The sequence below is a fragment of the Lissotriton helveticus genome, chromosome 9 (assembly GCF_964261635.1).
Source record: "Lissotriton helveticus chromosome 9, aLisHel1.1, whole genome shotgun sequence".
Classification (NCBI taxonomy): Eukaryota; Metazoa; Chordata; class Amphibia; order Caudata; family Salamandridae; genus Lissotriton; species Lissotriton helveticus.
The window spans coordinates 247,201,355-247,227,579 of record NC_136070.1 but is presented as its reverse complement, the minus strand read 5'-3'; the positions used below and the strand labels follow the sequence as shown (position 1 = coordinate 247,227,579).

The following is a 26,225-nucleotide window of genomic DNA, read 5'->3' as shown; positions in this document are numbered from 1 at the left end:
GCTAATATTGTACCTTATAGTTATAGTCTCCTGCTAAGGATGAGAGCCTGAGTTGGCCCCGCCATTGTGACCCCAGGTTTAATAACAATGTAAACAGTCTTCTTTATTTTCAGATATGGACTTACAGACTCAGCCCTTACTTCCCATGTAAATAATCCCCCCCTGGATACACTTGGCTCTGGTGCCAGTTGGCGCCGTGTTATGATACCACTGTTATGCATTTTTGCTTTGCAGGTTGGAGATACTAAACTTCTTGATTTTCCAACTCAAACTGGTGTCCTGCCTCTTTTGTGGTGTGCCGTGTGTGTCGTCTGTGGGTACTGCGCGAGTGCTTCACATGTCCTCGAAGTTTGGCCTGCCCGCTTGATCCGTGCTACCCCTTGGAGATTTGGGTAACCCCATTTCTTACAGGAGGGTTCTTCGGAGAGGGGAGGGGGGCACATAGCATAAACAAGTTCACGAGGTGTGGAAGCATACGGGTAAAAAATGAAAAAAAAAAAAAAGAATTTTGTACATCATTCATAAGAAAACTGGGTCTGAATTTCTGAACTTGGGAGATAACAGGATTTGAGCCGGGATGGTAAAGGGAAGACGAACAAAAAATTGAACTTTATGTCCTAGAACGTGAGTTGCCTCATAGTAAAGAAAAGAAGGGAGGATATCTTAGAATACTTAAGTGATGAACAGCGACGTGATAATTTTACAAGAAACAAACCTTTTGAAACCAGAGTGGGTTAAAATCATGAAACACAAAAAATGGGTAGACCGCTACGTTTGTACAAACCAGTCTTGTTGTGTTAAGGAAGTAACAATCATATTAAAAAAAAATCTGCAAAAGTTAGGATCTTAGAAGAGGTAACGGATCCAGGGGGAGTGTGGGCCATAGCTAAAATAAAAGCAGGAAAGAATTTATATACAATTGTGGGATATTATGGTCCGAATGCAGATGACTGCTCCCCTACAAGCACTTTACTCCCAGTTATTAGAAGCGTTATCCCCAATTATACTGGGGGGAGATTTTGATATATTAGTTGACCCTAAACAGGATAGATTCCCTCTGGGTAAAGGGTTGAACCTACCGAAAATGAGGGCATGGCTGAACAGATACATAGAAGACCTGGGAATTGTGGATATTTGGAAGAGTAAGGGGAATAGTAGGTCCGGGAATAGGTTTACCTATAGGAACAAAAAATATGGACATGCATCCAGAATTGATTCTTACCCGCTAGATAACACTCTAAGCAATGGCATAGTCAGTGTAGAACATATCCTAGCCCATCTGTCAGACCATTCCCCATCACTTTGTCAATAAAGATCGATAGGCACCAGGTAACATCAAGATGGACCCTAGACCGTACACTGCTCTTAGATCAGGAGGTTATAGATAAGCTCAAAGTAACTACAGAGGAATACTTTAAGGACAATAATAGTAAGGAAACATCAATTCAGATAGTTTGGGATGCTTACAAGGCTATAATTAGGGGAGCCTTAATGAACCTATCTGCGTTTAGGAACAAAAGTACAAGAACTAAAATTGAACAGAAATATTAGAACAGTTCAAGAAACTGGAGGGAGGGGAGCCTAATCAAGCTCAGGAAAGTATTGAGAAACAAATACAGACTAAGAAAGCGGAGTTAACCAACATACTAGAATCCATAATTAGGAAAAGGAGGGAAGCTAGTGAGCTGTCTAATTACGAATATGGGGAAGGCAGTGGCAAACTGCTCGCTTGGAAACTGAAGATTAAACCGAGTAGAAAAAGAATAGCAGATAGTAGACGAGGAGGAGATTGAGAATGCCTACTCTGATTTCTTCCAGTCTTTATATGCAGAAGACTTAGTCATCAGAGGATCAGGTGGAGTCCTACTTGGGCGAAATAATGGACTCAAGCCTACAAGAAGAAGAAAGGTAATTACTCAACACAGAAATAACAATTGAAGAGGTTGATAGGGCTCTGTCTAGGTTAAGGAAAGGGAAGGTACCTGGCCCAGACGTCCTCCCGAATGAGTTGTACATCTACTTGAAGGACTTAGTGGGCCCCATATTAGTAACTCTGCTCAATGAGATCTTCTATAAGGGTTCAAACCCATGCTGCCACGGGGAAACAAGCTGTCCGATGATCCCCCCCCCCAGCCTCTTAGCCCACACCTTGGAATACAGTTTGGTGTCGGCATTTATCAGCGAAATTGGCCGATAAGAGCCCGGATTTTCCTCAGGTTTACCCTTTTTAAGGAACACCACAATATTGGTCTGTTTCCAGGAGTCAGGGATTTTCCCAGAACAAATTACTCCGTTAAAAAGATCTACCAACAACGGGAGGATTTCATCCGCTAAGGTCTTATATACTTCCATGGGTATCCTGTCTGGTCCCGCAGCTTTACCTGCAGCTAAGTCCTGTAATGCAGTCCTTATCTCATCTGGAATTATATCGTTCTCCAACTGGTCGCTATCTCTATCCTCTAGAACCGGACACACAAATCCGGACCCTTGCCTGGGTGGTACCCATCCCGTCTCCTGATCGTATAATTTCTGGTAGAATTTCTGAAAGACACCCATTATCTCTTTTGGGTCCGTATATTCAACCCCATTATCTTTGATCTTACGAATGTTATTTTTGTTAGTTTCTTGTCTTATGCGGAGCGCTAGTGCTCTACCAGCTTGTTCCCCTGTCTCATATCGTCTGGCACGAGATGACTGATATTCTCTTGTCTCCCTTTGCGTGACCACTTTTAGGATATCTCCCTTAATCAAAGCCATAGTTCTGGCGGTTTGACTACCGTCCTTACCTGATCCTATTTCCACTATATGCCGATTCTCTGAAACTGCCAACTCAGAAATAAGCATCTCCACTTTACCTCTGTCTTCCTTCCTTAACCTGGCAGAGCAGCTGATCGTCTCGCCTCTTAAAGCTGCCTTAAAGGCTTCCCAGACTCCGTTTCGGGATGCGCTATATCTATTTATGTCGAAAAACTCCTTCGCCCACTGTTTAAGATGTTTAACAAACCTGTCATCATTTAACAGTTTCCTTTCAAAAGTCCACTTGGTTACCCTCCTAGGGATATTATGCACTTTGTATGTCAATATCAGAGGGTTGTGATCCGAGACTATTCTTGGTAGTTTGGTGATTTTAACCTTACATATCTCCCCCGTTGAGACAAAGAAATAATCCAGCTTAGAGTATTTTTGAGCTGGATGTGAAAAATAAGTAAAGCCTTGATCCGCAGGTAGCTTTTCCCCCCATACATCGATCAGGCCATGCGACTGTAGTAGGGAGCCTAAAGCCCTATAGACCTTGTGTTTGCGGCCTGTATATTTACCTCCCTGCTTCCATCCAGCCGATATATTCATATCCCCACACAGTACCAACGGGGTAGCCCAGTTAGCTAGCTCCTCTTCCAACTCATCAAATATTACCGGCTCATCTTCATTAGGCCCATATATCACACACAGTGTGATACCCAGATTCAATTCAACCAGAACCCATCTGCCGGAGCCATCCGTTTTAGTACGTCTTACCCCTCCCAAATTGCATTTCCCCATGATAGCCACCCCCCTAGTTGTAGTTGATTGTGACGAGCATCCCAACATAGTATATCCATGCATATTCAGTAGCTTCCTTTTATCCCAGGGTAAATGGGTCTCTTGAATACACAATATGTCTATATTATTAAATTTGGCAAAGTGGCTCAACCTCTGCCGTTTCTTCCAATCATTTAACCCCCCTACATTAATAGTGCATATCTTAATGTTTGACATTATTGACAAGATTTCTGCGTCTGACCTGACTGTTATCCATGACTCTACAGTATACCAACTTTGAACCCTTTTTCATCTCAATTTTTTTTAGTATTTCCCCCCCCAGCTCCCTCTCCTCCCTCTCTTCCCCCCACCTCCCTCCTCCCTTCTTCTCTTTCCCCTCCCTCAACCCCTCCCATTCCCCCCCCACACCACCCAAGCCCCCCAGCCACCCCCCCTTTTCAGAGGCGCTCAGACCCACTGGTCTGTGCCCGTGACGGATCGCAGTGATAACCGGGGAGAATTCTGGATACCCACAATAATACCTGTGACACCTTTTTCCACTATTTAACACATCACCCTACCCAACACAGCACCCCACAGCACACTTGTTATCGCTGTTTCCTATTTCAGCTGATTTAGAAATTGATTATATCTACCAAGAGATCATTACTGTTCAAATCTGTAGATTATGCTAAGCTAAACCCCTTGTGTGTCCAGATATTCCTTTGCTTTCACTTCGGAGAAGTACAAGGTTCTCCCACCGTTGATTATTTTCAACTGTGCCGGATTAATTAAGTATGCCTGCATACCCTTGTCTTGAAACGGTTTTATCAACTGTCTTAGTCTCCAGCGTCTCTCCACAGAAACATGGCAGAAGTCTGGGCGAACGAAAAAGGAGAAGCCATCACAATTTTTTTTCCGGTCCGGTCTTGCCTTATCCGAAATTGCCTGCCTCAGGTTGTAGTTACCAAGAAATATTAAGATTGCTCTGGGCTTATCACCTTCCTTAACATTTTTGTTGATTTTGAAGGGGATACGATGTGCCCTCTGAATCTCCTTCGCCCAATCCCACCCCTTTAGCTCCGTGAAAGCTTGTTCAAACAATTTTACCACAAAGGCTCTCGTATCCAAATCTTCAGAACCCTCTGGTATACCCAACACCCGCAGGTTATTCTGCCGAGATCTATTTTCCAAAGCCTCCAGTTTCCATTGCACATCTGTCAGCTGCTCTCCTTGTAAATCAACCTTACTGGTGGCAGCTGCCGCCTCTGCTTCCGTTGACACAACTCTTTCTTCCAGATTGCTGACTCGTTCTCCCAGATTCACACACACCTTAGCCAACTTCCTGACTGCTCCTTGTATTTTCCTGACTGCAGCCTGTGATTTACGGCTCTCCTGTCGGACCTCTTCCCTGTGCGCGATTATTTCCTAATGTATCACCTCCAGGAGAGACATCTGTGCTGTTTCCCCTCCAGGGCTCTCCCACACAGACTTGACCGTAGAGTGTTCACATTTCTCTCCATGTGTTTTTGAACCTGTAGCAAGTTTTACTGCTGTTGTCGGCGGACTTAGATCTTCCTTCTCTGGTTCACTGTCGGTACCTGAACCACTGATCTCTTTGCTCCAAACTGTCATCATCTTCGTCCGACCATTCTCCCCCCTCGGAGACTGAGAAGAAAGCTTCACTGGGGGCCTCCTTCTTCTCCCCTGTGCTCTCGCCGGCTTCGTCTTCTTCTGGCACCTCTACCAGCGCCAGAGGGGGTTTATCAGCTTCTGCTTCTGGTTTCGGAGACAAGGTAGTATTATTTTCCGTCTCTTCAGCTGAGCCAGTTTTATCTTTGCTGTCCCCCTCTATGTTTGTGAGACCAACAAGCTGTGGAGGTATATCCGTCAGAATCTCTATATTCTCAACATTGTCTGCGGCCAGAATAGTTCCTTTAGGGTTGCTGCCTCCTTCCAATACCCCATTGCTGACCTCATCAAAGTCTTTGTCCTTACTAAGTTTTTGAAAAATATCCGAGATCGGATTACTCTTAACTGCCCCATGTGTTTGCACCATTTTCTTAATAGGGGAGTTTAGCTTTTTTTTCCTATTGCCGTCTGCCTCCCTCTCAGCCGCCGACTCAGCCTGCTCAACTGCAGCTTTCCTCCTTGCAGCAGCTTTGGAGCTAGCACTCTGTTTGGGAGCCATGATTTCCCTCCTCCTTTCCTTGTCCCCAAACTGCTCCTTACCGTGCGCTGTGCTCCCAGTCCTGTCTTCAATCAACACCGCCTCCAGGGTGCTTTGTTTGCTCTCCTCCGTCTCCTCCGTCTTTTGGTGCGTTCTTGCCTTGTTTTCCCAGAGCCTCTGCCGCTTCTGCTGCTTCTCCCCCAACGAACTCCGCCCGCTGCGAGAGCTCCGCAGCGCTTGCTCGATCAGCTGTGCGAGCAGTCCGGCTGCTGACACGCCTCCCGACGTGAGCTTCCCCGCAGCTTGTGCAGGTTCCCATAGAAGCCGCCTGAGCAGCCAGCGGCAGCAGGTAAGGGGCATACGGCGTTTTTTGATAGCTAGTTTTCCAATGAACTCCAACAGACCGCTGATCTTCTGCTCGTGTGTTAGTCCCTGAGCGGTATGCTGAACGATGATGTGCGGTCAAAGCCCGGCTGTCATGTCATCACAAGCCTGGATCTCCCCGGTCCCACCGCTTCCCAGCCGTCCTAAGCGGCCGCCATCTTGCCCCCAAGAGGCACCACAAATCACACCTCTCGCGCGATCTCGCTATTTGATGCTATTGCTGCCACGGGGGGAGAAATGGCCATGGTCGTCCTTGACGCTGAAAAAGCCTTCGACCGTGTGGTTTGGGAATTTATGTGGGAAGTTTTGGACAGTAGAGGTTTCGGAGAGAAGTGCAAGAAAGCAATAAAGGCTATGTATTCTGATCCGGTAGCCAGAATTGTGACTATGGGCCTACAGTCGGAGGAGGTGACCATTAGAAGAGGAACCCGCCAGGGATGCCCTTGCTCCCCTCTCCTTTTCTCACTTTATATAGATCCCTTGATCAGGGAAATTTTAGCCTCAGATAAAATCTCCCCCGTTATACTAAATGGCCATACCACCAAATTACTGGCATATGCGGATGATCTGGCAGTTGTCACCACCAATCCGCAGACGGCTATAGAGGAACTAAGTCAACTGGCAAAAGCATTTGGAATCCGCTCTGGGTATAAGCTAAATGAAAAAAAACTATAATAATTAGTACTAAAAATATCCATAAAATTGACCAGAGGTATGTGGAGTCTGCAGTTTATCTCGGGGTGAGAATTAACGCAAATGTTGAGAAAATTATACAAGAAAATTATGTTCCCTTGATCGATGCAATTGATAAGGAATTGAGAAGAATAGATGTTTTACACTTATCCTTGATCGGTAGGGTGAACGTGTTAAAGATGTCAATGTTTCCGAGAATATTGTATCTATTCCGTGCCATACCTTTGCTAGTAGAAGAAGGTCTTTTGAAGAAAATGGAAGCAGTCTTCTCCCAATTTGTGTGGCAATATGGGAAAATTCGCCGATCCTTAGCTCGACTATCAGCTCCACTGGAGGGAGGGGGACTGTCTGCGCCAAACCTGAGGCTCTACCACTGGGTGTGTTTAATGATGCAAATGAATATTTTGTTCAAACAGGTCAATATGGATGGGCTGATAGTTATGGACAGAACCCCCACAATATATGAACTGTTAGTAGGGGGGAAGGCAGTGGGGCTTCTAACACGAGAAATAACCGTAGGTATTTTAAACGGAGTAAAAGTAGGGTGATGCTCAGCGCCTGGGACTCTTGGAAGTCAATAATGAGGTTCCTGAAGATTCCAAAGATTAACAGTATACTGGATCTGTGGCGGTCAAATCCGTTTGTCCATCTCAGACAGAATAGTAATAGTAGGCTATGGAAGGAACAGGATGTTAGATGTTTGGGGGATGTTATGATTGAGGATGAATTATTGGGATTTGACATACTTCAGCAAAAGTTTGGTATACCTGCTGGTCAATGGTTCCTATATAGACAACTGGAGCAAACAGTTAAGTCAATTAGACCCAGGATGTTTATTCAGGAGCCTAATGTATTTGTGAACTATCTAAGGAATGGTGGAAAGAAGATTAAAATCGGGTATAGTTATCTTCTGCAGGGTCTGGGGGATGACATCGGACAAATTGAATCTGATTGGGCAGAAAGAATTGGGGATCCGGATATAGATATAGACTATGCTTTAGCACTGAATAAGAAAATACTAAGAGCTTCAAACTTAAAGGCACAGCATTACAAGACTATTTTTAATTTATATTATACGCCAGCCAAATTGTTTAAGTGGGGTAAGAGAGAAAACGATAAGTGCCCCAGGTGTAACCAAGGCCCGGCAGATTTACCCCACATGTTTTATAACTGTCAGAATCTTACCCCAGTCTTCAAAGAAATTGAAAGGTTTTTAACGGGGCTGCTAGAGCTTCAGATAACTCTATCCCCTACTATGGTCTTGATTGGCAGAGACGAAAATCTAAAATTGGAGCATGAAGCCGAAGCTTTCATCTTTCTTTGTATGGCTGTTTTTAGAATTTTAATTTCGGCCGGCTGGAAAGACCCTGTAGCTCCTACATTCCCGATGTGGCTAACTAGACTTCTCGGGATCCATAACATAGAGGAATGCTTGTACGATTTTAAAGGAAAGAGGTCGAAAGAATTTGGTAAGAACTTTTGGGCTCCTCTTAGGAAATGGAGAGAAACTAGATGAACAAGAGCTTACAGGTCTTGGGTGACGCTGAGCGCATTCCAGCGTATGCTTTTTCTTTCCCGAAAATGTTTTATCTCTCCTACGATTGTATTTATAAGATGTATACTGTATTTTCAATGTCTGATTTTATCCTGTTGATTATTGTACTAATGTAGTAATGTATTTTGTTGATACCCGTTACCATCTCAATTTAATAAATAAATAAAAAAAAAAAGAGATCTTCTATAAGGGTTCAAAGTTACCTGGTCAAAGAAATCCCGATTGAAAGACGCACGCGCACTCTCTCCATTATTATTCAATGTATACATCGAGCCGTTGTCCTTCTCCATAAGAACATCACAGGGAGTTGTCCCGTTTAGTCTTCAAGGATGGGAGAAAAAGGTGGCGTTATACGCAGACTATCTGATGGTCTTTACTAACAACCTCACAACCTCTTTACCCAACATTACTAAGCTATTAGATGACTTTGGGAGGGTCTCGGGATACCAAGTCAACTATCTAAAAACTGAAATCATGGAATGGAACTCTCCACACCCAGCATCAAAAAATAGAATCTGACATCTAGGAATAGAAATATTACAGGATATTGATGAGCTCGCCCAAACAAATTTTGACATAAAGGTGAAAGAGGCTAGGAAACTCTTGAAAACTTGGATTGGGCTACCATTCTCTTTTGGAGATCGAATGCAATAAAAATGATGATCCTACCAAAATGTACTCTTTCTTATTCAATTTTTTTTTTTAACACTATACCTTTTGGAATTTAAGACCAAATTGTTCAAGAAAATACAAGGCAAGGTTAATAGCTTCAACTGGGCATCAAAGGGTGTGCGAATAACGTAGGAAAAAAGAACATGGGGGCATAGGCAGTCCAGACCTTCTGTTTTTTCTTTAGAGCCTTCCAATTTAAACACCTGAGACTCTAAAAGTTAGAGTCTTACTTCCTATCCCTCCTACTATAAGTCAATTTTAACAGATGACTTTTATTTATATAAGTTGTCACCCAAAATGTTTTTTTAAAAGGTACGTCAAAGGTCCTACCTCATCTGGCATCAGATCAGAAAGATATTACAAATACCATATTACAGCACCTTTGCTCCAATCTGGGACTTGCCAGGTACTCCAGAATGCTTGAGAGACACGTTAGGGATTCCCATTAAACAAGCAGGAATAGCAAAATGGGATCAACTGATACAATCAGGGAGACTGGCCAGTTGGGAATCTCTAGTAAAAAAGCACAGATGGAAAATTATCAAGGTTCAAATATTACCAGCTGACAAGCTGGGGCAAAAACATGGAGCAGGCCCCGGGAGAAGAGATGGATACAGAGGAGGAGATTCAAAGAGACCCACCAAAGGAGATCTCCAAATGGTACTGGCTTTTAATTCTAGCAGGGGAGGAAGACTTCACACTTCCAGTGAAGCTCTGGGAGTGAGACTTGCCATCGAGGAATCTCAGACACTTATGGGAAGTATCTATGACTACTTTATGGAGTTTTATATAATCTGCACCTCTTAGGAAAAAACATCTTTTTACATTATACAGGGCTTATTGGACACCGGAGAAGTTTTCCAAGATAAATAAACATGCGGTGAAAAGTTGTCCAAGATGTGGAGAGAGTAAGGCAAATGACACAGACATGTTCCGGTAGTGCCCTCAATTACAGTAATTTTGGTCTGAAGTGGGTACAGTGTTAAATGAGGTAATGGGACAAAACATAGAGATAAGCGTGAACGTAACTATTTTTGGAGTGACAAATGATAATGGGGGCCCTTTACACTTAAATAATTGGCTAAAAGATCTTCTGTTTGTATTAATTTTACTTGCCAGACGGGAGATGTGCATAAAATGGATTATAGCAGCTCTCCCTACAGTGAACGAGTGGATGACATCAGTGTGCAGGATTAAGAGGTTGGACCTGAGCAGAGAGGGAAGAAAGCGGATGAAGTTCTGGGAGGTGTGGGATAAGAATGACTTTTAGATTGGGCTAAGAGAATAGGGTAAGTCAGGAAGGGAGTCCAATGATTACTCGCACCGCAGTTACAAATTCTGGACTTGGCACAGTGGTGGCACCACTAGTGACTTCCTAAAAAAATTAGGAGATTTAAGACAGCATTCCACCTCATACCAAGAGGGCCTTCACAATTCCAGGAGAGGTGAGAATGATCGAGGTTGGTAAAGTTGCCGGATTGGGATCCTGGTCTTACTATATCTCTCCTTTGCATGATATGAGGACAAACAAAATATAAAAAAATAATTCTTGGTACAAGGGAAACCTATGGTACAATGTAGGCACTAGCGTATTGGAAGTCATTCTTGGCGTATGGGATGGGGCACCCATGGCACAATGCTGGTGCTGGAACACTGGAGGTAATTTGTTGTCTATGGGACGCCAGTGGTAAAATACTGGCACTGATATATTGAATATCATTCTTTTTTTAAAAACTGTTTTTCTTGATTTTATGACCGTATAGAACATGGATACACGAAGTGTGAGGAGCATTGCGTAACATTAGAAAATTACATTGGTTACAGATTAAAGCAGTTTTAACACCAGATATTATCACATTCTACTTGAATATTATAAAATTTCCTCCTAAGAGGATAAGAGCCTTGCTATAGCTGCCGGTCAGGAGGGGTCTGAGCAAAGGGGGTGGGGAAAAGTCTAAAGTCTGCTTGTTCTTGGGCCCCACACTACTGACTCTGATTTGTCCTCTTCATCTCCCATTTCCAGCCCGTAATATGCTATCCATGGGGACCAAATCTTTTTGAACTTTTGAGGGCAACCTCTTGCTTTGTAGGTCACCTTTTCTGCCACCATATACATGTCCATGCTAGCTTTCCACTCTGTAAGAGAGGAGAGTGGGGACTCCCCAGTAGCGAACTACATCCCTATTAGCCACAACTAATCCCAGGTTGCATAGCAGGAGTTTGCAACATGGCAGATCTATTTCCGTAGAATGCCCAGTAGAACGTATTGGAGGTCTAATTCAAGTTCCGCTGTATCTCATTTAATTCTCCCAATATCTGTAGCCAGTATCTTCTAATATGGCCAAACTCCCAAAGTGTATGTATGTATGAGCCCTGGGGAGCTTTACATCTCTGCCAATCGGGTGAGTCTGCTTTTTCCATGGTGTGTAGCCATAGTCTTCCATAGTAGACCCTGTGAAGGATCTTAAACTGTATGAGTCAGAGTCTTTGTTTTATAGCCACTTAAGCTATATCCTCCAGTGGCCCTGTAGTGTCCTCCCATTTGGCTCGGAAAGGGCCCTAAGTTATCAGGGATATTATTCAATAGAGGTTTATGAGTCCAGGAGATGACTGTTTGAAATCTCTTCCTGTAAGAGCCTGCCTTCCAAGGGGGCGGATTCTGGGATGCTTGCCACTTCAATTCCCTCCGCCCTCCAAGCTTGTTGCAGCCTCAGATATGCATATCGCTAATTGTTGTGAAGTTGATATGTATCCTGTAACCTGTCAAAGGAGGCAAGGGTGCCACCCTCTAAGAGGTCTCCCAATTTGGAATTTCCAATGATATCCGATTGTCTGAAGCCTTGTAGTTTACTAATTTCCCACAGCCGTTACCCTTCCCACAAGGGAGTCTCCCTCTAGATGTTGGCATCCCATTACATCTGCCCTTCTGCACCTTTCCAGGCTTCTATCACTCTCCTGGAGGCAGGCAACAGTTGTCTAACGTCTTTACCACCAAAAAGGTAGTGTAAATATGTGTGATTACTAAATTGAAGCCACTCCCCTGCATATGTGGGGTGGTCTCACGCAGTGTGACCCCATTTGTTGAGGACTATTAGGTAGGCTGCCCTATAGTATGCTTGTGCATCTGCTAGTACAAGGCCCCTGTTATATTGGAAGCGTTGTAGGGTTTGCAATGCCACTCTTGGGTGTGCTCCTTCCCAGAGAAGTGTGCACAATTCACTGTTTAGTGTTGTAAAGATTGTCTCCGGTATTTTACTATATGTATTTTGAAACATGTACAGCAACTTTGGGAGTGTGATCATTTTATACATGGCAGACCTGCCCACTATTGTCAATTGGAATCGTCTCCATCTATGTGCATCTTCCTGGAATTCCTTTAGGACCCTAGTGATATTTTGTGCTAGATTTGCTGTCTCATTGGTGGTAATGTACAGGCCTAGGTATTGGAAGCCACCCTGGACGACCCTCAAACACCCTGGGATGTCCTGATCTTCAATGGGTCCCCTCACTAAGTATAAACTAAACTTGTCCCAATTGATGCAGTATCCGGCAAGATGGCCATATTCTCTAATAACAGTTAGGATCGTTGGGAGCATCCTGGCTGGGTTGGTGACATATAGGAGGATGTCTTACGCGTAGAGCGAAATCCGTTAGTCACCCAGGACCTTTTTAGGTTTTGCTGGCAATGCGTACGAATCTTATGTCTTACAGTGGGGAACAGGGACTCGCCCCCTGCTCCCATTGGCTAGCTCCATAAATGGAGGCTAGCCATTGGGAGCCGGATCTGTCCGTCAAGGCCGGACCAGATTCGGGGGCGTTCCTGACATTTTTTCCCTCTCCGCCTCTGCGATGTTGTCATCGCGGCGGTGGGCGGAGTTTCGTTTTTTAAAAAAAATTTGTTTGTTTTTCCCATTACGCCGCATTCTTGGATATATAGAGCCCAGAAGCTTCACACGCAGTCCTTGCCGGGCCCGAGGACAGTGGTCGGGCCGTGTATGAGCGCATTCCACAGAGAGGAGCCCCGGCACGTCATCAGACCCAGGGGTGGGCACCACCAGCCATGCGTGCACATACACACACGCCTGCTAGTGTGACGACCCCTCCCCCACTCGCTACCCTCCGGGCCCCCTTCACAGCAGGGCTGCTCTCTTGTGGCAGAGACCACTCTGCAGTGGGTGCGGTTGAAAGGGTCTGGCGGCTATGGAACCAGAAGGGCTCGTTTTAATCCCGACTTTACAGAACAAAAGTGTGTGAGCCAAGGCAAATAAAGCCATCCACCGGTGACCCCGTTCTCGTGCTCAGAAGCATTTACAAATGATGCGCACACAAACACGAAGCGCGTGTTTGTGATAAAGCGATTGCCCCGTTGAGCCTAGATGCGCCTAGAAACGAACGGCTCCATTGCGCTACTATTACACAAGTTTCCAGATGTGGGTGTAAGTTACTGTGCACTCAATAAACAACACACGTCGCATTGGTTTACTACTCTAAAAAATTCAAACCAGGGACACCTCAATATAAACAGTAAAGAACTACAATAACAAATTACTGACATCCATACGGTGCATTGTGTGATCTTGCTGTTACTGTTTTATTAATCTTTCCTTTCTTTCTGTGATATCTTCAATGGTCGGTTGTTTGGTGTATTCTGTTTGGCTCTCCTGGAGCTGCCTTCGGCGAAACGCAGCGCTTTATAGGCAAAAATACAGACACATATGTAAACGGTTTAAAAATGAAAGCAACATCGTATCTCTCTGATCCCGACCCTTATGCAACCCACAGACTGTGTGGTCGGTGCTGTCAATGTGCTGAACCATCGCAAAGGAGATGTCGACATCTATATGATTTCACTGTGTGTTGCTGTTTGGTATAGCGCCAACAAAGCGCACGATGTTCCAGAGCAGAAGAGCAGAGTGCACTCTCGTGTTTTCCAGCAGGATGCACATAAATATTACTAGACTACTGGTTCGTATTTTGTAGAACATCAAAGTGGTCATCAGAATATTTTGTGAATCTAGAGTGATAGAGGGAGCTAGGCTCGCCATGCTGTATTCCTACCCAGTAAAAGACACATTAATGCAGTTACTGGTGTTTTGCGTAGCACCAACACGCTGCCTTCCAGGCACTTCAGTGCGCTTAGATAGCCTGCAACGATTGATGAAACGCTAGGTACGTACCGCGATCTCGCTTGCGAAGCAGAGACACATTTCTTTAGTTAGGTGTGTATTAATGTATTCATTGGTATTCTGCGTAGTGCCGACATGTTGCGCTTATACACTTTTTATTGGTTCGAATTGGGGGGCAGGGGGGGGGGAGATAGCGCCAGGCTCGTGCTAATCTTTATGGTTTTTGGATTCGCTGGTTGGGTTTGTTTGTTAAGCAAAGGTCTGTATTATGCATTAAGGAGAACCCCCCCCCCCGTATATTTTTTACACTGGTTTGACCATAATAATTTTCATTGAGACTGGAAGCCTGGGCTGTGAGACCTTCCTATGCTCGACCGAATAGTCAAGTTATTCGTTTTTTTGGGACTTGTATTGCATTGCACTTGTTTTCTTTGTTTTATGTAGCTCTGACGTCCATCACTCACATGCTCAGTGCTTGAAATGGAAAAATCGAAGAGCAGGTACCCTGTAGCAGAGGACTTTCTTACTTCTGAGAAGTGCTGGCACTCTCCACTTAAAAGTATTACGCCTTTGTTTAGAAGTATAGGTGCTCTCCCTCTCAAAATAAAGAAGTGCAGGTACTCCGTACCTGACAGTCCCTGCCCATTTAAAGCACTGTACTTGCAGCCCCTCCTCAACATAGTGGTACTCGATCTAGGCTTTGCGGCACGTTTTTATATCATGAGTTTGTGTTGGAGAGATATTGTCATTCCATGGGTGTGCGCTCAGCACTTGAACGTCCAGTTTTGATGCTCTCTTCATCCGTGAATTAGTTGTTCATTACCAGGACCGGCTTCCCAAATAAAATGGCCAGATTTCATTATCTTCTGTAGTCTTGGGAGAGTAGATTCTGACTGAAGTCTTACCAGTTACAACCTCAAGAGAGAAATGCAACTGGGATAAACCATGCCTACGTTCACAATCGCCCTATGTTGATTATTTTGGTTTCTCTGTAACTAAACTGCATTGCATGGCATGACTAAAAAGGAGCTGTCTGCAAAGTACATGAAATTAGCTAGGACTAGCAGGAAGTTGCACTACATACAATAAATTCGTACTTTAGTCTTAAACATGTTTTTTTTTTTAAATTGTTGCGGCCAGATCCCTCTTCCCCTTGGTTGCCTTTTAGCTTTCCAGTAATGTTGGAGAATTATTGTTCAACTTGGTGAATGACTGGCCTACCGGACACTAAGGCACTGGCAGATGGGCCAGCATGAAACAGGCAAAGTGTTTTTTTTCATCACGTCCCACACATTGACCCTTTAAAGCCGACCCTTGAGCCGATCCTATGTATTTTACTCTCTAGGGGCTCGCAGTGTGTGGATGGGGGCTCGCAGTGTGTGGATGGGGGCTTGCAGTGTGTGGGGGGGGCTCGCAGTGTGAGGGGGTGCTCTGTGTGGGTGTGTGTGGGGGGCTCTGTGTGGGTGTGTGTGGCGGGGCTCTGTGTGGGTGTGTGTCGGGGGGGGGCCCTGTGTGTGTGTGTGTGGGGAGGCTCTGTGTGGAGGGGCTCTGTGTGGGGGGGGCTCTCTGTGGGTGTGTGGCATTTGTGAGAGATTAGGCTATTGCCATTGTAAATGACAATGCCATTTATTTATCTGTTTTCAAAACGAACACATAAATAAAAAATGTGTCATTTACAATGCCAATAGCTCTAACTTTTACAAAGGCAAAACCGTTGCATTGTAAATGCTTGTTTATCATCTTGAAAGCCACTTATGTCCGGATGGGACCTAATCACACAGGCCAACGGTTCTAACACCATGGCATACCGCAATGGGACAGGGGGCATGCCTGTTTAGTACCCCTCTGCACACGCCAGGTTGCCGAAGTTGCGCCATTGACTCAAACTCTGGCCTCTGGATCTGCATATAGTATAGCTACCCGAGCTGTGAAAACCGGACCAAATTCAACCTTCAGCAGTGTCTGTCTCATGAATGGCCATTGGACTGTATCAAATTCCTTCTCGACGAATAAGGAGAGAAGCACATGAGGAGTATCCCTGTGCTTCACAGTGTCCATCCAGTTGGCAAGCCTGCGAAGGTTGAGACGTGTGGCTTTTTTGGGCATAAAGCCGGATTGGTCCCAGTGTATAAGAGAAGTGATAACCGTCAAAAGGCGTGTGGCAAGAATGGTAGCCAAGATCTTTGTTTCTATATTAAGCAATGATATTGGTCTATAAGACCCACAGTGTGTTGGGGGTTTCCCTATTTTGTGGCCATACGTAGGTCTGGTGAAAGAGTTCCCTCTTCCTGTGCTGCCAGGAACATATTTAAAAGGTGAGGACCCTATTGAAGATCATTCTTGGCATATGGGACACATATAGCAAAATGCTGGTGGTACAATACTCAAGATAATTCTGAGCATTAGGAGGACAACCCTGGCATGTTGGTCAGGGGACACAGGCAACCACAACAACATTCTGGCCTTGACTTTCTAGTGGTTATTTTGACCTCTGAGTCACCCATCACATATACATGGATGTAATCATGGCAGCAGTCTGCCACTGGCCTACTGTATGTAGTTCTTGACATTAACAGGGTGCCCATTGCAGATGGGACCCAACCATACCAAAACAATTCTAGCCCTGACACATGGATGTATGTGTTACATAAAGGGGCACCTGCTGCACATGTTGAATTAAATGGAGTCAAACAGTTCCATTGACTTGGAACACCTTTAAACTACTTCAGTATTTAGTAAGGGCACTTTGAGAGTCAGTGGTTTTTGAGCAAGTTTATGTGAAAATTCTTTTTCAAAATACACAATTTGACATTCTTTAAAAAAAAAAAAAAGATTTATGGGAAGACACCTCATTGAACCTTCCTTGGGCATGCTCTCTTTGCTTGCTCACGAGAATGCAGAGCAAGTATTACACCACACCTCTTTCAAAGCAGCTTTTTGACTTTTTTCAACCCCTGTATGTATTGTTAAGGCATAATTTATTTTCATATTTCATTTATTTTATAGCGCTATGGGTCTTAGTGTAGGGTGTCCATAGTGATTTATATCACGCATATCTGCATTGTGTCTCAACCTTAACTGAAAGCTCAAAGCACAGGCAGCAGCGCGCCGTTTGTAGCAGGGCACTGCACGAGTGCTGTGCTCCTTCAGCAGGCTTTGGCTCTCGCACTGAGACCTCAGGAGGTGCTGGTAGTTTCACACTTTGTGACAACGAACTGCAGTGCCAGACGTATCAACTTCATGTCATCAGATTCGGAGAGGCACGGCGCAGTTGACTGACAGCCTGACGTCCTGAATCGATCTAAGGTAGTGTCCAGTAAGGTTGTTGCTACAATTTCGCCGCCAGGGACGTCCCATGCTGCTGCCAGGGAGCGCAAAGTTTTAAGGAAGGCGCTGGCTAGTTTGCGGGCGGCTCCGCAGTAACATAATGCAAGAAAGAAACCTGTCGGCTGGGGATTCTCTCACATTAACTAGAGAAATGTCATAAGCTCAGACAGTATCTAACTTGAAAAGTTGATATCTGTTCAGACAGCGGACTTTCACTTTCCGGAGAGATCAGAGAGCACGTACTGGGTGCCGACTGTCTCCACAGTGTGGATGAAAAGATGTACTCTCCAGCAGGAAGAGAGGCTCCGCTGCAGGGTGATCCTTGAGAAGCTTGTCTGTCCTAAAATCGATGGCAAAGCATAAATGCAGTAACTCTGTGTTTAAAAGCACATAAACGGTTTCTATTTTCTGCAGAGTACCATAGCTGCCAAGGTTTCAAATTGCTATGTGTGACATTTTCATAATTTCAGTGTAAATATGAGTGACATTTCAACTACTGAGTGACACTTTCTTGTAAGCAGAAAATCAAGCAATGAAGATGAGGGAAACATATATAAGTTTGAAATTAGACCCACTTGAGCATCGAGAAACTCTAAGAAGATCTTAAAACTGCTGCACAGGCCTGAGATGGCTAACTCATAATTACAACTAAACTATCAAAATGTCACACATAGCAATCAGAAACCTTGGCAGCTATGAAAGAGGATGGGTATCACTTCACATGATATAGCTTTGAAGACCATGCCCATACTTGCATATTTCATTAAAGTGTCAATAGGAAGTATGTGTTTTATTCTATTGCTATTTAATTGCTTCCCCTGTATAATGCTGCTTGTATAATAAACTTGTGAATTTTGGATAGAATAATATATTGATTAATAAGGAAAGAGGCGAAAACAATACGAATTAAGCAAAAATAAAAGATAAGGAGCATGTTAAAACAAGGAGAATAAAACAAATCCCTTTTACCAGGTGGTGGCTGTTGTCCAAGACGAGATAATGCAAAAAATGAATGTGATGGGAAAAGGTTTAGCTCTTGGAGGGGGGTGAACGGAGTCGGTAAAGCTGCCATGCCACTGCAGGGGCCAACAAATTCATAAGCAAATGCTGTAATCTAGAAAGTAAGACTTTTCAGGTAACTACTAGTATCAGCCTCAGATGTCACCACTACAAAACAATAAAAAGCGGACATCTAGAAAGCAGTTCACATGGCTCTTCTCAGAATTAATACCCAAAAGAGCAAGGACTAGCGTTCAGACTGCAGAACCACAGGACCCTATAACTGAATGTGATGGCCCTAACACAGAGCTGAGCTGACTCGCGGGCTCCAGCCGCCACAGTCCGCACATGTGTTACAGCATAATTGCTGGGCAGGCTTCAGGAGAGGATGTGAGATGCACACAGCGGGCTGTAGTATTTCCAGATGCCACACCAGTATAGTGAGAGGCTCTGTAGTCCACTTGCAATTGCCGTAGTCCCGAGATATCTTGAATTGGCTAGACCTGGGAAATACTCTGCTTGTAAACCTATTTTCTGCTCTAGACGAAAACTTGAAATCTCTTTTGCAATCTCAGTCAAATTCTTCGACTTGCTTCCACCCAATCAGTTTATATACCGTACTTCCAAAACATTGTAGTTTTTCAACACCTTTCCAAAACTCTGCAAAGCAAAAAAGCCCTACTCTCACCTCCAAACCATTTATGTGTTTGAAGCTTTATTCCTAAGACCATCTGCCACCAGTCTCCTGCTACCCAGACAAGCAACTCAACTAAAAAGGCTTGCATCTGTCTCTAGTACAAAATCTGGACAAACTCCCAAATTTGCCCAGCCATTCATCCCTTGCTTTAACAGAACCTTAAATCTGGTCTCTCTCCACAGTGCAAATATTTATCTGGTGAGCCTGCAACCTAGGCGACATTGAGCTGCAGTGCATGTATAACAGTGATCTGCACAACAAAGGTATTCAAATTTTTCATTCTTTTACTGTGTAGCCTAACGACAATTATGGCTTTTTATTGAAACATCATAGCTCCTCCTTTTTTTCTTTGAACTTACCTGAAACTCCTACTTTACCATGGGAACACTGTGTAGAGATGCTGGAGAATTGCATTGTATCATCGGATGGTAAGGAGTTTTCAGCGGCCAGAAAGAAAGTATTATTATTTAGTGTACTGGGTAATGAGGTCCAAAGAGTTTTCAAATATCTACCAGTAGCAGTGGCTCCGAATGGTCAACCTATTTCTAATGTTTATAAGGGGGCTATTAAGCATCTTGAAACCAGGGTTGCAAAGAAGGTGAACTTGGTCATGCTATGGTATAAGTTTTACACTCGCCCTCAAGCTGAACACTAATCCACTGATGAGTTTGTGGCGAGACTCCACGAACTTTCAATTAAATGTTGATTTGGTGTGATGACCGCTGAGTTGATTTGTGATCAGCTCATCCTACAGTGTAAAGACAGGAATATCCAAGAAAGGTTGTGGACGGTGAAAGATCTCTCGCTCAGAGGCAATTCAGATGGCGAAGGTCATTGAAGGATCGCAGAAGTGCATGAAGGAACTTAACAGGAGATAAAAAGATGGGGATATCTCATTGGTCACTGATAGTACTCACGGTGTTGAGGATGAAGTTTGTGTAGTGAAAAAAAGGATGAGAAGGCAGGACCATCATGTGTATCAAAGGGTAACGTGAGGAAGTGCTCTCGTTGTGGTAGTACATTTCACATGGGAGACTCAAAGCACTGCTTTGACATTCATAAGGAGTGCAGGAGAAGTGGACGCAAGGAACATTATGCGTGGATGTGTAAAGGCTACAATGTGAGTAGCAAGTAGAGGAGATCAAGGGCAAAAGTAGTAGAGGGGATGAGGGATGGTTGCTATGGTGATTGATGCTATGGGGACAGGATTTTAGTGGTGTGTGAAGACACCATACAGGAGGATGTGTGTGCAAATAAGAGTGTGGAGTGGAGGCTGACCAGGCCAGTGGCTACATTTTCGGTGTGTGGGAAAGAGTTGGATCTTATGCTCGACTCCGAGTCGATTTACACCATCATCTCTAGACATTTGTTCAAAACACAGTGGGGTGATGTGTCATTGAAGTCTAAGGATATCAATCTGTGTGGGTTTCAAGGTGAGCCTTTTGACTACAGGGTACATTGAGGGAGGCATTCAGTTTTGGACGCGGTCCACAAAAGGTAAAGTGTATGCATCTGTGGGTGGGCCACCAATTTTGGGTTGGAGGCACCAGTTTGATCTCAATATAATTATAAACCTGAGAGCCACAAACCAGATAATGGTGCTGGAATATGTGCTTTTGAATGATGTTTTGGAGGGAGAGGAAGTGTTTCGCAAAACTCTAGGGTGTCTTATGGGGTATGTGCGCAAGATTTTATTGAAGGACCATGCTGTGCCAAGACCGCATACACTAAGGAGTGTACCACTCTCAGTGAAGGATGGGATCAAGGAATTGTTGGATAATATGTTGAGTGAAGGTATAATTAAGCCTGTAGAAGCTTCTCAATGGATTTCTCCTCTGGTGATAATTACTCAAAAATGGGATGGCCGTCTTGGATTCTGTCTGGATCTTAGATCTCTTAACCAGGAGATTGTGATAGACGTTTCCCCTCCCCAACATCAGTGAGTTATTCGTCTTGGTAAAGAATGGTAAGTAATTCTCAAAGTCAGATTTGAGGAGCGCTTACCATGTTTTCAAACTACATGATGATTCGAAAGCTTTGACAGCTTTCATCACTAACGAAGGAACATTCCAGTTCACTCGCATGCTGTTCTCCTTAGCACAGGCTGCGAGGGTGCTCCAACTAATGATGACTAAGGTCTTAGAGGGAGTGCTAGATGTTATTAATTTTCAAGACAACATCTTGATTATAGGAGAGACTGTAGAACAGGATAATGTCACTTTGAGGTTGGTTTTAAACCAATTGGGTGAGTTTGGGTTGTCACTCAACAAGGAAAAGTGCACATTTTTGACAGAACAAATAGAGTTCTGTGGGCATACTATATCTGGTGGTGAAGTCAAACCTAAGCAATCGTTGTTGGATCCCGTAAGTTTAGAACCTGCTCCAAAAGAAAAAGATCAATTGACGTCGTTTTTAGGACTTGTAGAATATAATGCAAACTTTGGAGACCGGTTTGCAGACCAAACAGAGGGTTAAAGGGAACTACTCCGTAAGGAAGGGAGGTTTATTTGGGAAGAGGAGCCACATGTGTGTTTTGATTACATAAAGAGAAAAATTTGTGATGCTGGAATTTTATCATTGTTTATTAACAAATTGAAGTATTGTTTGACTGTAGATGCAAGTGTGATTAGTTTGGGAGTAGTGTTATCCCAAGTGCATGGTGGAAGGGAAAGACCTGTTGCATTTGCATCGCGACACTCACCCAAGCAGAAAGGAAGTACTCAGTCATTGAAAGCGAGGCGTTAGCTAATGCTCGGGTGCTGATTATTTTTGGTCGTATTTGTGAGGTGCTTCTTTTGTGAGGCACACTGATTACAAACCTTTCTCAAGATATTGTCATCGAAGGGCAGGCAAAGAGTCTGCTAAGTTGGCAGCAAGACTTCAGGAATATTCATAAGTAATTGAATGTGTGCATGGGTGGAGGAATGTGCAGGCTGATTTCCTATCGAGATAACTTTTGAATTGGTATAGTGTTGATGGTGTGGCTGTGAGAAATTTGGAAGCAGAGGATGCTGTGGCTTCTGTGCAAGATGCCATACAGTGTTATCTGAGAGCATTCACTTTTGTGGAATAGTAGGAGGAGGAGGAGCAGATGGTTTCGGATGTTCTCAAAGAAGTGCGAAATCTCATGCGACTGGGTGCCACGAGAGAGAACATGGTCTCAGGCTGTGCAACCGTATTGTAAAGTTTTAGAGGAGTTGCTGTGCTGCAAAAACGTTTCAATGAGAGGTGATTGTTTTTTTCCCCGATAGGGTTGCGACATAGGCTGCTTGATATGGCGCATGAGGGCTACTTGGGTCAATGGTTAACCAGTAGAGCATTTGCAAGGAAAGTGAGAAAAGACTACGGGTAGATAGCAAGGGCGAAGAGGGTCACATTGACGATCCTGGAAAGCCATGGCAAACAATTTGTTTGGACTTCATTGGGCCTACGGTGGATTTGCCTGTTGAGGTAAGATTTGCGTTGGTGATGGTGGATGTTTATCCTAGGTGGATAAGTGTTAAATTTATGAGGGATGTTACCACGAGCAGTATCATCTCAGTACGGGAGAGTGTTTCTGTGGTCTTAATAACGAATAATGGGACTCAGTTGACATCGCGCAAGATGATGACTTTTCTGGAACGGTCTTGTATAAGACATTAATGCACCTCATTGGACAACCCACAGGGAAATGGTTTGGTGGAGAGGGTCAACAGGTTGGTGAAAGGGACTATACAACTGACTGTTGTTAAACATTGTGATTTGGGGAAGATGTTAAGTGACATGGCGGGGGCATATTTCACCACTGCTCAGTGTTACCCACAGGAATCCATTTTATGAGATGCGTGGGTGGATGCCTGGAACTAAGTTAGCTCCTGCTTGGTAGAAGGTTTGGGTCAAGAATGAAGGACATGCTTGAGATGGGATGGGAAGAGGGAAAGGGGAGGTGGGTAGTGAAGGGAGCCGAAGGGACATACCACAACCGTCTTATTGTATACTATTCAATACGGAACTAGATGTTGAAGTATTCATATTGAAACGTCTTCACGTTCTTAATGAATATCGTATCTATCGCAACTATGAAAATGCCAATAAACACATAAAAAAAGAAAAGAATGAAGGACGTGGAAGTGATGCTCCATGAGTAAGGGTAAAATGAGGCATTGGAGATTGGGTCAAGATAAAATCAGGGAGAGTTGTGAAGGGACTTTCTACGTCTAAGGGTCCTTTCCGTGTTGCCATAGTGAAAACTTTTTTGGGGTGTTGGATAATGGAGAGAGGTGGAATTTCAGAAATATGCCCTAATATCAAAAAGGTGGTGGTGGTGCAAGGAAGGGAAGGTGATAAAAGGGATTTGAAGAGTTCGGAGACCATCTATCTATATTGAGAATTATGACAGATTTTAGGAGGTGTTTTGTATAGATTTATCTTTGCTCTGTTCTTTTCTTCTTGTTTTCCTTTATTTTATTTTCATGTATTGTTTGTTAGAAGGGAAGGTGATGTGTTATGATGTAAGTGATGTTATGTTCTAGAGGATTTGAATATGTTCCATGTTGAGGGTTCCACACTAGATTGTAACGCTGAGGGAATTCCAAGGTGGGCAGTTGATCCCTGGCACTTTGTGGAGGACTGATACCAGGTTTTGTCTCCAATACAGCTTACTGGGCAGATTACTTAATACATGGTGTATGGTGTCAACTTCCTTCAGTACAGAAACATTAAGATTTTGAATGTCAATCATTTTGCATTTGGGGGATAACTGCGGTATTGGGTGCTGGTGTTGACTGTTACACTTGGAAACCTACCAACACCAGACACTTCTGAAAACTAGACAATTGGGGAAGTTCTGTTTTGAGGGACTTGCATGGTCCCTGTTATAATCCTACTTATAATGCCCTGCAAATATAGACGAAAGTGTAAAAACGCAATTTTGTCTCATTTCCTTGAAAACTTAGGAACTTTCAGCCAGCAGAAAATGTCCTCCCATTAGGCCAATCCAGAAATGCACAAAAAGCCTGACCACGCATACAAGGGTACCACTATTTTTTGGAGAGGTGTGTGATAACTGGATGGCAAGACATTTGATGCTAGCTGGAAGTTCTACAGTTCTCTGTCGGATAAATGAAGGGAAATTGAGTTTTTACACCCATTATTTAGCATTTGTGAGAAATACAGGCTAGAAAACTGTGGTGGGATGCATGTAAACCACCCACTCTAGAATCCCCAGGGTATCTAGATTTCAGAAAGGCCTGGGTAGAGTGGGGTTTCCTGGATGCTGGATGACCCCTGGCCCAAATACATTAACATTCGTGGGAAGTAGATAAAAATAGGGATTTTTCAAACATATGTTTTTAGGTTAGGCTAAGAAAAATGTGTTATTCTCAGCAGGCATCTACAAGTAGTTTAAAGGGAAGAATTGGAACACAGCCAAGAAATCACATTCAAGCCAGTTGGTTTAGAGCAAGGCGAGTCATTAGGTCCAAATTCTCAATGCGTTGACACCAACTGACGAAAATGGGCTGACAAAGATGTTCAAAGTCAGAACTGCATAAAAACAGCAAGCACACCACTATTGCAATAGTTGATGTAGTCTAATTGAAAAAACATTAACAAAAATACTGGGAAAACGGTGCATACAAGTGTAAGCCAAAGAGGAGCCAATAATCTCCACACTGGGCCAAATGGCAGAGGGTTCCACTCATGTACGTGCACCAACATAGAAAGGGCGCAGATAGTGAAGCTGCTGTTGAAAACATGATTGCGAAGATCATTGCCAAATTTCACAAATGAAGACTGCTTAAACATGGAGGAAGAAAACAAGTATACCCTATAAACCTGCAGGCTCTGCGAAGTAATCAAGAGTAAAACTATTTTTAATTCTTCTATTTAATCCTTTAAAGTAGTTTTCTGTTATGTGTGTCTATAATTTGACAGGACTCCAGATCCGCTTAAAGGTGGGAGGACTATACTCTCACATTTGAAAGAGCAAAATTAAATCAATTGTAAGGTGTGAAAAATGAGTTTGAGGCTGCCCCACTAAATACCCAGTGGATTTGGTCCAATGGAGACAGCAAAATGAAGTTTGATGTTCCTGGTCTGACTACCTCCTACGTAGCAGCATTCATAGCTACAATCAGAGGTTCTGACAGAAGACTTTTCCCCCGCTTTCTTAATGGGACTCAAAACGTGTTGGTTTTATGTAAGCAAAAAGCATTATACCCATTTCCTAATTGCATGTAGAGATTGCCTTGAGTGGAAATACTAATAAAAAGAGACATTAAAATAAGAGTGAAAATCGAAACGGAACAAAAATACAACTTGTGTAGGCCCAATTTCTGCACCGCCAAACTAAAACTGATTCCCTCAAGCAGTTTTGCTCACAGTTAAACTTTTCTTGGTGTTTGTAGTCTCTTCAGCAGAATTACTCTTCACTAGAGTGTGATGTTTGCAAGCACTCTGTCTTCTCTCTCTCTCCCTGGATGGGGACATATGCAGTCATTCTCTTTCACCCCCCATCCAGATAGCGTTCCCATAGCTAAGGTTGAAGAGGATGCTGTCTTCCCTACTATAACTGAAGATTTGTTTCCATGTATTTTTGTTGTTAACCTCAACCAATCCTAGTCTATCACCTTATGAACTCACTTTCATAGTTCCATGAGCAACTTTACTGTTGCTCATGGAAACTATATATGCTAGGAGGAGGGGGGCACTAGTAAGCAAAAGAGCACTGATTGGCTGTAATTGTTGATCGAAAGATTAGTGTAGGGAGAGTAGTGTAGGGAGAGATTCTCGATGTCACTGCTGTGAGAGTACTCTTTCATCACTTTTCTTGCCCTTATTACCTCTGCGTGCCCTAAAACTCCTGGGCCATCTTTCAGAGGATAGGTTACACAGGGTAGACGAGTAGCACCAGGTCAATACGTTTTTATATTGTACTTGAAGGGCTCATGGTGGTACTTTGATTAAATGTTTAAATATTGTATAGTTTGATTTTTCTTAGAATTACATACCCCAGATGTTCACATACAAATAACAAAATATGTATAGTCCTGCACAGATATATTTTCCAATAAATTACAGTATTTCATTTTTCTATTATCCATG

The 26,225-nt window shown here is 43.6% G+C and overlaps 1 protein-coding gene across 1 annotated transcript in view; it reads left to right on the top strand.

The window, feature by feature from the left end:
• ATG14 (autophagy related 14) overlaps window positions 1-26,225 on the top strand; it is a 213,050-nt gene that overhangs the window by 28,179 nt on the left and 158,646 nt on the right. The gene's annotated exons all lie outside the window — the stretch shown is intronic.